The sequence below is a fragment of the Schistocerca gregaria genome, chromosome 2 (assembly GCF_023897955.1).
Source record: "Schistocerca gregaria isolate iqSchGreg1 chromosome 2, iqSchGreg1.2, whole genome shotgun sequence".
NCBI classification, from domain to species: Eukaryota; Metazoa; Arthropoda; class Insecta; order Orthoptera; family Acrididae; genus Schistocerca; species Schistocerca gregaria.
This window is the reverse complement of record NC_064921.1, coordinates 908054158-908067026: the sequence shown is the minus strand read 5'-3', so window position 1 is coordinate 908067026 and position 12869 is coordinate 908054158. Positions and strand designations below refer to the sequence as shown.

The 12869-nt window shown below is 43.3% G+C and overlaps 2 non-coding genes across 2 annotated transcripts; both read right to left on the bottom strand.

Moving 5' to 3' along the window:
- Positions 1-11872: 11872 nt before the first annotated feature.
- On the bottom strand, positions 11873-11947 carry Trnas-uga (transfer RNA serine (anticodon UGA)). Its single transcript has one exon. It is a non-coding gene; the product is annotated as a tRNA-Ser (tRNA).
- A 225-nt stretch (positions 11948-12172) lies between these two features.
- On the bottom strand, positions 12173-12247 carry Trnas-uga (transfer RNA serine (anticodon UGA)). Its single transcript has one exon. It is a non-coding gene; the product is annotated as a tRNA-Ser (tRNA).
- Positions 12248-12869: the final 622 nt, after the last annotated feature.

Sequence of the window (12869 nt, the reverse complement as noted above, 5' to 3'; positions counted from 1 at the left end):
AAAGTAGTAAACAGTAAAACAAAAAGGGGTATGTGTCTAAGGTGCTTCATTACTATAATATTGAACAGCAGCGTAACTGTGGACGACGAAAAGTCGTTGTAAAATAACAAAATAAAGGACATGTTCTTACTGACACAGAAATTTACGGAAAATATACAGGGGCGGAGGCGAGCAACAGCTCCTCGGCCAGAAGTAGAGGTATTTAAGCCTTCCAGGAAACGTCTACCTGCAAGATGAAGCTGATCATTTAAAATGCAGCCATCGTTTTTCTGTGAGTGTTTGAAAATTTCGAGCTCTTCCCATACATTTCATCTACGTACTGACACTTCTTTGCTTACGGTATTATTTGAATCCCTCAAAGATATATGACTTTAATGGCACACTATTTTACCCCCTCTCTCTCTCTTTCAGCTTTTCACGTAATATGTTGATTGCCGTAATGACTCTATCCTTGTGAAATCACACACGCTGACCATTCGAACTACGATCATATAGGATGTGCAGGAGCGCCCCGTACCAGAGGTGACCTAAGACTGTTTCCTTCTTGCTTTACAAGATGGCCAACACCCACATTCGCCAATGAGATGCGAACATTCAACGCCTTTACGACCATTAGCTATTCCACGCAGCATTCACTCACTTTCGAAAGACACATAATAAATGTGATGGCTCTTGCCTTTTTGTGGAGTTCCTGTAGAGCCCCAAATCCCTAACGATCTTCCTTTGTCAATGTTACATAAAACAGCAGATTTATCCACTATCTGCACAGGAATTCTATCCAATCGTTTCCTTGTACCTCTGGCGTTATTCGTTATTATATATTCATCGTGAAGCGTTACACTCCCCCTAGATGACCTAGATGAAGTCATTTTGGTGGTACAGCAACAGTCCTCGTCCTTAGTTGAACATGATCTTCTCACACACAAAAATCTCTATAAATGTGTATAGCCAACAATTTGATAGGAACCCGTGCATATGTTAACCGCGTGATTGTAATGGAAACTGGTATAGACTAACATATGTCAACGGTAGTACAATCTCAACATATCAATTAAATGATCAGAGACGGACATTCAGAGTAACGATGCGACATTTTATTTCAGAAATATTACTAATCGACTGACGTCGCTTTCGGTTTAGGGCAAAAGATTCAGACGATAAGGGTGTTAGACGGTCGATGCGAAGCTGCTGTTTTAGTGGTGAAATGCGCAGTAGTCGCCGTATAATCATCATGAGAATCAAGATTCTATCATTTGTGTCTGTAGCTGCTTAGCGCTTACAAACCATTAAAACGTCGAAACATCTAAAAGCGACGTTCTGAAATGTTAGCATAGAGTCTCTCTGAACAAAAATTCCAGCAAGGACTCATGCAAACCGTACTGCCGATTACTATAATGTTAGTTAGAACCAGGACAACAATACTGTACACGGATGGTTTCCTCGGAAATGCTGCTCAACAAAGCCTAGCGGCTATATAAGGAGACACGCTTCCCCTGAAACTCAGACGACTTCAGCAGTAGTAGAGAGCAACACGGGACGTCGGCGGCACTGGGAACCGAACCGTGGCCCGTAGGACGGAAATCAGTCACGCTCACCACTCAGCTATCGGGGCGGACGTCGGCAGCGCTGCACGGCGAGAACTTCTCACGTAAGTATAGGTAAGTACGTCTCTCCACAGGTATGACGGCGAATACTCGTCTGCGACTCTTCACTTCTGCGGCTCTGCACATCTGCAACTCTACACGCCTGCGGGACTACGCGCCGGCTACGCATCTAACTCTCACGCGTCTGGGTCTGTACGTCAGTGACTCCTACATGTTTGGTGCTACATGTCTGTGACTTTGTGTGTGTCTAGGATTACAAATCTGGAAAAGCTACGTTCTTTGAACATCTACCAGTCAACTCGGCTGGGACGCTACACTGCGCGACCCCCAGTCTACACCTCGCACCCACGAGTCTACACTTCGCATCCACTAGTCTACGCTGGACGTGCACGAGTCTACGGTTCTCATACACGAGTCTACGCTGCACGTCCACGAGACTACGCCACACATCTGCAACTCTACACATCCGTGACCTGCCTTCGCCTCGGCTACTCTACCCCACTCGTCGGCCACACTACGCAGCACCGACTCTACCCACCACACGCACTCTACGCGTCTGCCACGCACCGCTGATTCTGAGAACGACGCCTCTGCATGACAGCTCATCGTGGTCCTTCAGTTCCGACCAGGGTTTTCGGGAGGTTTCCCTTGGTTGTAAGGCGAATGCCGGAACTGTTTACACCCTCCCATCAATGAGATAATTCCTGTAAAGAAGAAATCGAGAAATAAATGCTGAAAGCTTATATATCTTGTGTTGATTATTTTTGACAGTATATGTAAGGCAGGAAGCTTCATCCGATCGCTGTAATAATGCAAAGAAGCTGATCACAACACATCTGTGGTTAATGTACGATGTTCTAGTAAAAAAGTCTGAAAAATCGCATAACAGAAAAGACTAAGCTTTAGCGAAAATGAGTTAATAAATCACTTAGCAAAAAAGACGAAGCTCTAGCAAAAAAGACTAAATCACTTACAAACAAAAGACTGGAAAATCACTTTAAAAAAGGCTGAAAAATCACTAAGGGGAAAAAGCCTCAAAAATCAGTTATTCTCCTTAAGTCGTTGGAAAATCAGATAAATTATAAAAAAATCCCTTATTAGCTTAAAAATCACTTATTAGCTGAAAAATAACTTTCTTTTTCATGTCATTGACAATTACTGGCTGATTTGAGCGTGGCATTGGGACGTACAACACTGCTTGGTACCCACTCAGTTTTTTGTTTTTAAGTTTATTCAGTGAAACATCTATGGCAGGCTGTCTACTTCTGCACCTGAAATACGTTTATCGCCTTCAGTGTCCGTTGTGTTCCTTAATGTGTAGACCAATGCTCATATGCTCTTGAATTTTACTGTCATGATACGAGCGGTTTCTTACGGAAACCAAACATAAGAACATTTGTGTTTACGTTGAGATTTTATAGCTGTGTAGCTTTCTGTGTATTCGATACAGCTTACCGACGTGGATCGACAAATTTCAGCCTTCGCATTAGGGGCGTTTAGGAGAAATCGGAATCTGTCCCTGTTGCTAGTTCAGTGCAACATCACTGTGATGTCCAGTTGTCTTTACGTTTAGCAGAAGCACATATTACACATTTGCGTCACCGAATTATGCTTAGTTCATGTCTCCTCTTATATGCACCTACGACACCGTGACCAGTGAAACATTTTCAGTACCAATGTGGTGAAATTACTTCACTGTCGTGAATACTGAAACGCTGAATGTTTTCAGCTACACATTGCTTGTATAGTGCTTCGAGAAAAATGTGCCACAATGGGAGAAGGAAATTATCCGATCTCGAATTGAGATAAAGCTACACATTAACAACCATTGGTTTTGCATTCTAACAAGTCCAAGTGTCAAAATGTTGGGTTATCTCACACCAATTTAGAAAAATGTTGTGCTGGTTTTCGAATACCACGTCATATAAATGATACGAAAGCTAAAATACGCAAACGAAGAAGCATATCTTCAGTATTCATAAACAGGTTGTGTCACGAAGTGGTGACTCTGACTATTTTCGACCTCGGAGGATAAATACGGCCATACGGAGGTCTCGTGTGACCGAGATTTATTTAAAATACGAAGACTATCCTAAAAAAAGGCAGAATTACGCCTTCAGCTTGTGACTATTCTTATGGTTTTGTTAAAAGTGAATTAATCGTGCCCAGATTTCTCCAGTACTCGTTGTTTAGTGGTCGAGTTAACTCAGTACTTACACGTTGATCAAACTCTCAGCCATACGGCTAAGGCAACATATTCTCAGCAAGGAACTCCATTTTGACTCCAATTTTACTGTGGAGCTATTGAAAGACCGAGGTGATAAATGCAGACATCTACCTGAAGGTTTCGGATAGTCAGATCAATGTTCCTAACAGCAGCAGGTTGCAGGAAAGACGAGCGTTCCTTGAACTCTGGTAGGCAAACAAATTATCATCAAAATTCATATCGACTGTAAGGGATAGTGATTGTCAGAATGTTAATTGTGAAATTAATTAATACCAGCAGAACTCAGTAAAGTGGCGTCCTATGAGTTTTCAAGCAATTTTATCAGAAAGTCGGATTTTATCTTCACATGTTGTGTTATTAAAGTAACAGTTCTGGTACAGTCACTCTTCTAAAGATTAAGTATATTCAGGGTCACAATTTTGAGCTGAGTCATTTGTTTTTCAGTCCACTAACATATATTAAATGAATTGAAAACGGATTAATCTCTTGCAGGCAAATTGTTTGATATAGCCGCTAGTCTTCATTTCGCATCGTGTAGCGTGCGCTACACACATTTCCACCGAAAAATAAACTTTCACGTAATTCTGTTGCCTTGCGCCGACGCCCACACATTTCATTATCTAAGTAACTCTAGTCTTTCATCTTCTTCCTGACTGCCAAAATTACTAACGTAACCGTCAATGGATTGTGAAAGAACACAATATGTGATGTAGTTTAAGATGGTTTGTGATGTAGTTTAAGATGGTTTCCCGTTAATGTGTAGCAAGTGCTGTGTAATGTGTGGGAGGCTGAGCGCGGACTGCTGGACACACACTGACTGCGCGTCTGTTGCCTCCGGATGGCGCTGGAGACACCAGGGTAACACCTTGGGGGATGCCACGTACCAGAGAGAGGCCAGCCACTCTCTCTGCGAAATCCTTAACTTGCTACCTCTGCCTCATACAGGATATTCAAGATAAATCGCCTGGAAAATAGTTCACGCACCTTGAGATTACCTACCCAACCTGCATAACATGCAGCTTGGGCAGACGATGCTAACTCGACTGTCTTAAGATGCATGAAGCATTTTCTGGGTCACTTGTTATATTCTCTGGTCAGTGCCCGATGAGGAACTTTTCATTGTTCTTGTGTTCAGAACATCGTATTACAACTCACACTTTCATCGGGTAAAATATCTGTCACCACCTTAAAACAGCACATTTCTCGGTTTGGAGAGATGTAAACGGCGAGGAACAGGTACCATGCCATAAACATCACCTGCACTGCGATGAAGTTAAGACTAAGACATGACAGTGAGGTGCTGCGTGTGTGGCATTACGTTGTACGGGAACAACGCAGTCCCATTGGTGAACGTTGAGACGTGTCAGGATGCAACTGACGTGTATGAACGTGCCCGTGATCACAACTTGAATGCAGGTGCTCGATTGGTTGAGATCTGAGCGTGGAATATCCATCGTGTCTAAGGACTGGTGTATCACTCACTTCCATGCAACGCAACGTAAAAACAAAAGTAGCAAAAAAATCCTAAGAGACACGGCCTGGCAATGAATGTCTTGGTTTGTCAGAGGTAATCAGTTTCTGCTCCGACAGATTTTTCTGTTTTCAATGAGGTTAGGTAAATCTAAAACCGTTTCCGTGTGAACATAGGGAAGGAAACTGCGTGCACTGAAATTCCGAGTCGGTTACCTCGAAAAAGCCGATTCTTTCACAACGAGACATAATTCTTGCACACCTTCATTGTTGCATATGCCAGAAAGAATAGACTCAGTGAAGTTACAGCGGACACGAACCATGTGTTTACGTTAACGATGTAGCTGTCCCAGGGCTCACTTTCTATTACACATGCAGAAAAAATCTTTGCATCACCGCAGTTCGCGGAACTCATGAGGATAGACATTGACTTTTGATACTGTATCACAGACACAGTCCCTTTGACTGTTCAGATGTCACTAAACCTGCCCAAAGATGTAAACAACTATGCATGATCAACACCATGTTGAATTATGCCTTTCGTGCAGCCACGGGACGTAGTGTCACGAAACAAATTGTGCGAAATAGGCTTCATGATGAGCATCTTCAGTCCCGACGTCCATCTTTGCAACCATGCCGCGTTGTACAGATGGGGCCAACAACTAGCCGAATGGACACACAGGATTGGCATCATGTTCTTTTCGCCGATGAGTAACACATATGCCTTCAAGCAGACATTCGTCCAAGACGTGTTTCGAGGCAAACCACTCTAGCATAACGCGTTAGACACAGCGACTGCAGCAAGGTGTAGGTTCCCTACTGTTTTGGGGTGGCATTATGTGGGGCCGACATACGCCGCTTGTGGTCATGGAAGGCGCCGTAACGGCTCTACGGTAAGTCAATGCCATCCTCCTATCGATAGTGCAACCGTATCGGCAGCATATTGGTGAGGCATTCGTCTTCATTGACGACAATTAGCGCCCCCATCATGCACATCTAGAGAATGACTTCCTTCAGGATAATGACATCGCTCGACTAGTGGCCATCAGACATGAACCCTATCGAACATGCTTGGGTTAGATTGAAAAGGGCCTTTTTTATGGACGACGTGACCCACCAACCACTCTGAGGGATGTACGCCGAATCATCGTTGAGGAGTGGGACAATCTGCACCAACAGTGCCTTGGTGAACTTGTGGATAGTATGCCACGACGAATGCAGCCATGCATCAACGCAAGTGGACGTGCTACTGGGTGTTAGACATACCGGTGTGTACAACAATCTGGACCACCACCGCTTAAGGTCTCGCTGTATGGCGCAACAACATCCAATGTATGATCTTCATGAGCAATAAAAAGGGCGGAAATGATGTTTATGTTGATCTACATTACAATTTTCTGTACAGGTTCTGGAACTTTCGGAATCGAGGTGATGCAAAACTTTGTTTGTGTGAAAATGTTCGTGACTTGCACGCTAAGGACACTTCCATCTTCGAGTTCTGGATTCGTATTTAGGAGGTGTCTGGTTCAAGCCCTCGTCCAGACACCTAGATTTAGGTGTAACGTGATTTTCCTGAATCGCTTAATGCAGTGCCGGAATGGTTCCTTTGTGACAACAGTAGCGTACCAGGGGCTACGAGCATACGTTCCTTCCTTGACGAACAGTGCGGGGTGCTGACGCATTTCGACTGATCTGCTAAATCACCTGATCCTAATCACGTACAGTAGTTCTGGTAGCTCTTCCTGAACTGTATTGTACCTATAGGTCTACATCTCTGTGATTGCTCTGCTATTCATAATAAAGTGCCCGGCAGGGGTCTCAATGAACTATCTTCAAGCTGTCTATCTGTACCGTTTCAATCTCCAAGGGCGTGAAGGAAAAACGAGCACTTAAATTTTTCTGTGTCAGCCCTGATTTCTCTTATTTTATCGTGATGATCATTTCTTCCTATGTGGGTGTGTGCCAACAGGATGTTTTTGCAATCGGAGGAGAGAACTGGTGATTGAAATTTCATGAGAAGATCCTGTCACAACGAAAAACGCCTTTGTTTTAATGATTGCCACTCCAATTCACGTATCATGTCTGTGGCACTATCTCCCCTATTTCGCGATACTACTAAACGAGCTGCCCTTCTTTGAACTTTTTCGACGTCATGCGTCAGTCCTAGCTGAGGGTCGTAGGACCGTTGCTATTAACAATATACGTAAATGACCTTGTGGATAACATCGGAAGTTCACTGAGGCTTTTTGTGGATGATGCTGTAGTATATCGAGAGGTTCTAACAATGGAAAATTGTACTGAAATGCAGGATGATCTGCAACGAATTGACGCATGGCGCAGGGAAGGGCAATTGAATCTCAGTGTAGAAAAGTGTAATGTGCTGCGAATACACAGAAAGAAAGAGCCCTTAGAATTTAGCTACAATAAAGCAGGTGAGCAACTGAAAGCAGATAATTACATAAATTATCTTGAAGTAGGAATTAGAAGTGATTTAAAATGGAATGATCATATAGAGTTGATCGTCGGTAAAGCAGATACCACACTGAGATTCTTTGGAAGAATCCTACGGAAATGCAATCCGAAAACAAAGGAAGTAGGTTACAGTACACTCGTTCACCTATTGCTTGAATACTGCTCACAATTGTGGGATGCGCATCAGATAGGGCTGATAGAACAGATAGAGAAAATCCACCGGAGAGCTGCGCACTTCGTTACAGTATCATTTAGTAATCACGAAAGCGTTACGGAGATGATAGATAACCTCCAGTGGAAGACTCTGCAGGAGAGACGCTCAGTAGCTCGGTACAGGCTTTTGTTGAAGTTTCGAGAACATACCTTCACCGAGGAGTGAAGCGGTATATCTCTCCCTCCTACTTATATCTCGCGAAGACACTATGAGGATAAAATCAGAGACATAGAGCCCACACAGAGCCATACCGTCGATCTTTCTTTCCACGAACAATACGAGACTGGAATAGAAGGAAGGCACTCAAAGTACCCTCCGGCACACACCGTCAGGTGGCTAGCGGAGTATGGATGTAGATATAGTTGTAGATGTAGATGTATCTGATGCAGATCCCACACAGCACAGCAGGACTCCAGTATACGGCGGACAAACGTGGTGTAAGCAGTCTCTTTAGTGGACCTGTTGTACATTTTAAGCGTTCTGCCAATGAATAGCAGTCTTTAGTTCGATGCACCCATAACACCATGTAAGTGTTCGTTCAAGTTTAAGCTATTTGTAATTGTAATCCCTAAGCATTTAGTTACAGCCTTTAGGTTTGTGTGACTTACCGCGTAATCGAAATTTAGCGGTTATCTTTTAATACTGATATGAATAACTTAAAAACTTTTCTTTATTCAGGGTCAATTGCCACTTTTAGCACCATGCAGATATCGTACTAAGTCATATTGCAATTCGTTTTAGTCATCTGACGACTTCACAAGACGGTAAATGACAGTATCATCTGCAAAAAGATATAAGAGAGCTACTCAGGTAGTCTCGTAAGTCGTTAATATAGATCAGGAACAATAGGCGGCCTATAACACGTTCTGGAGGAACACCGGATATTACTCCTGTTATACTCGATGACTTTCCGCCTACTACTACGAACTGTGACCTTTCAGACAGGAAATCACGAATCCAGTCATATTCTATAGGAACGCGGATTGGTTGGAAGATGCTTTTGAGGAACGGGGTCGAAAGCCTTCTGTAAATCCAAAAAATATGCAAGCAGTTTGACATCCCCTGTCGATAGCACTCATTACTTTATGAGTATAAAGAGCCAGTTGTGTTTCACAAGAACGATGTTTTCTGAAACCGTGCTGACTATATGCCAATAAATCGTTTCCTTCGAGGTAATTCATAATGTTCGAAAAATCTACCGCAAATCGATGTTAATGACATTGGCCGTACTCCTATTTCCCTTTTTGGCTATTGGTGTGACTTGAACAACTTCCCAGTCTCTGGTTGCGGATCTTTCTGTGAGCGAGCGGTTGAACATAATTGCTAACTATGCAGCTATTGTATCAGCATACTCTTGTCCCACTTTCCTATGACGGCCGTTGCCGAGCACTATGTAGCACACCTCACCTTCAATGTCAAGAGCATCCACAACTGCACCGAATAAAAAATAAAAGAATAAAAAGGTAGAAACCGGCCTCCTGGAGGATGAATTTGGATTCCAGAAAAATGTAGGAACACTCGAGACAGTAATGACCCTACGATATTTCTTAGGAGATTGGTTAAGGAAGGGTAAATGTCACATTTGTAACGTTTGTAGAATAAGAGAAAATGGTGACAGGAGTACAGTGTCAGAAATTGAGGGACAACAAGGCAAAATAGGGTAAGCAAAAAGCTACTTATAACTTGCACAGAAACTAGACGGCAGATAAAAGAGTCGAGGGCCACGAAAGGGAGGCAGTGGATGAGAAGAGAGTGAGACAGGTTTGAATCCTATCCCCGAAGTTATTCAATCTGTACACTGAACAGCAAACGAAACCAAAGAAAAATTTGGCGAAGCAATTAAGTTCAGGAAGAAGAAATGAAACATTGAGGATTGCCAATGACTTTGTACAGGGTGGGGCAAATAAATCTGGTCAGGATGCAGCTGATAGGCTAATCGAAGCTGGACGGCTGGAATTACTGCAGTCACATCCGAAATGTTCTGCTGCAGTCTTGAGGGCTCCCCACACAAAGTAACTGCACACTGACAGATCAGATGGTCCGGGTGGGAGGCTAGGGCCCCGTTCAGAATGACCTCTGCCAACGGGCGTGAAGATGAGCCCCAAGTTTCGGTAGGCTGTATTGGCAGCATCCCCATCCTGCTGGAATGTGGTTATATGCAAGCACACACACACACACACACACACACACAAACACACACACACACACACACACATCCAATCGTATCTACTCTTACGGACGGACCACTTTTATTTGCCCCAATCTGTAGTTCCATCACAGACAGCAATGGTCTTGCAGTAGCAGTTAAATGGATTGGACACTGTCTTGAAGCAGGATAAAAGATGAATGTCAAGAAAAGCTAAATAAGGGTAAGGGAATGCAGTCGAATTAAATCAGGCGATGGTGTGCGACATCGATTAGGAAACGAGACACTAAAATTAATAGATGACGTTTTTTACTTGGGCAGTAAAATAACTCATGATGACCGAACTAGAGAAGATATTAAATGTTGACTAGTAATGGGAAGAAAGGCATTTATGAAGAGGAGAAATTTGTTAATAAAGAATACAAATTTGTTACGAAGTTTTTCTGAACGTACTTGTCTGAAAATCTGAGGCGTAGTCTCGTATGGATGTGAAATGTGGACGATAAACAGTTCAGCCTAGAAGAGAATACAGACCTTTAAAATTTGATATATTATTCCTCTTATTACGAGTATGAATACAGACTCATTTACGGATATTTTCCTCTAATTACGAGTATTCAAAGACAAAGCAGATGTCGACATATAAGCAGATTTACCAAAGTCTTTATTAGCTAGTTCGGCCATGTGGTATTTGCGAAAAGAAATAATATCTCTGTCAACAAAACTTTCCAGTCCTGGAACATTTGGTACTCCAGAACCTCCACGAACAATGGCTCCAGTGAACCATCCATTACCATGACTAAATCAATCGTTAATATCTAAACTAAAATTAAGTCGGCAGCCACAGAATACAGAGGGTCCGTCCAGCAAGGCTTGAGCAGCGACAGACTTGACTGGTATACGATTCTTCTTGTCTCCAGCTGTTGTTGCAAATTCAATGTTCTCGATGGTTTTATACACTGTCTGTTTAGAACGGCGACGGTATCTTCTGTACGCCATTCGAAACAGACAATCTACAAAACTATGGAGAACATCGAGTTCGCTACAACATCTGGAGACAAGAAGAATCGTATACTAGTGAAGTCTGTCGCTGCACAAGCCTTGCTGGACGGACCTTCTGTTATCTGTGTCTGCCGACTTAATTTTAATTTAGATATTAATGATTCATTTGGTCATGGTAATGGATGGTTCACTGTGCCCATTGCACGTGGGGGTTCTGGAGTACCTAATGTTCCAGGACTCGAAAGTTTCGTTGACAAAGACATTATTGCATTTCGCACCTACCATATGGCCGAACTTGCTAATAAAGACTTTGGTAAATAAGCACATATGTCGCCTTCTTCATTGTCTTTATATACTCGTAACAGTATATATATATCAGTTGTAAACTCAGTGTAAAAAAAATTTCCGTTCTAACACCTATTAAGCCCGGTTATAGCGAACTTCTTTATGCAAAAGTTCGAGGAGCGGGCATTGGAAACTGCGAACCGAATATTTGATTCCGTTACGTGGATGATTTGTCTATTTTGTGGCGGCATGGCAGGGAGGAATTGGATCGTTTTCACAAACATCTGCAGTTGATCAGTCCGAAGATTCACTTTCTCAAAGAGGAAGAGGCAGGCAGAAGATTAAATTTTCTTGACGTGCTACTTTTCTAGAAAGAATATGGTACCAGAATGAGATTTCACTCTGCAGCGGAGTGTGCGCTGATATGAAACTTCCTGGCAGATTAAAACTGTGTGCCCGACCGAGACTCGAACTCGGGACCTTTGCCTTTCACGGGCAAGTGCTCTACCAACTGAGCTACCGAAGCACGACTCACGGCCGGTACTCACAGCTTTACTTCTGCCAGTACCTCGTCTCCTACCTTCCAAACTTTACAGAAGCTCTCCTGCGAACCATGCAGAACTAGCACTCCTGAAAGAAAGGATATTGCGGAGACATGGCTTAGCCACAGCCTGGGGGATGTTTCCAGAATGAGATTTCACTCTGCAGCGGAGTGTGCGCTGATATGAAACTTCCTGGCAGATTAAAACTGTGTGCCCGACCGAGACTCGAACTCGGGACCTTTGCCTTTCACGGGCAAGTGCTCTACCAACTGAGCTACCGAAGCACGACTCACGGCCGGTACTCACAGCTTTACTTCTGCCAGTACCTCGTCTCCTACCTTCCAAACTTTACAGAAGCTCTCCTGCGAACCATGCAGAACTAGCACTCCTGAAAGAAAGGATATTGCGGAGACATGGCTTAGCCACAGCCTGGGGGATGTTTCCAGAATGAGATTTCACTCTGCAGCGGAGTGTGCGCTGATATGAAACTTCCTGGCAGATTAAAACTTTGTGCCCGACCGAGACTCGAACTCGGGACCTTTGCCTTTGCAAAGGTCCCGAGTTCGAGTCTCGGTCGGGCACACAGTTTTAATCTGCCAGGAAGTTTCAAGAATATGGTAGCTTGGGCCACAAGGTTTAGCGAACAGTTTATATTCACAGGTTAGTTTGTGACAGCTGCCTACGTGATCGATGAAACGTCACACAACCAGTTGCAGATCCGAATATAAAGAAAACCAAGTGCAAAACGGCTTACTGAATTTGAGATGGTATTAGGTGCGTATGATACCAAGTACGCAGAACGTCCAAGCAAGTAAACATTTCATGGTGTCCTCGAAACAAATAGACCGGAATATAGCCGAAATAGTCACATACAGTGACTGGTTTTGTCAAAAATTCATTATTTTAA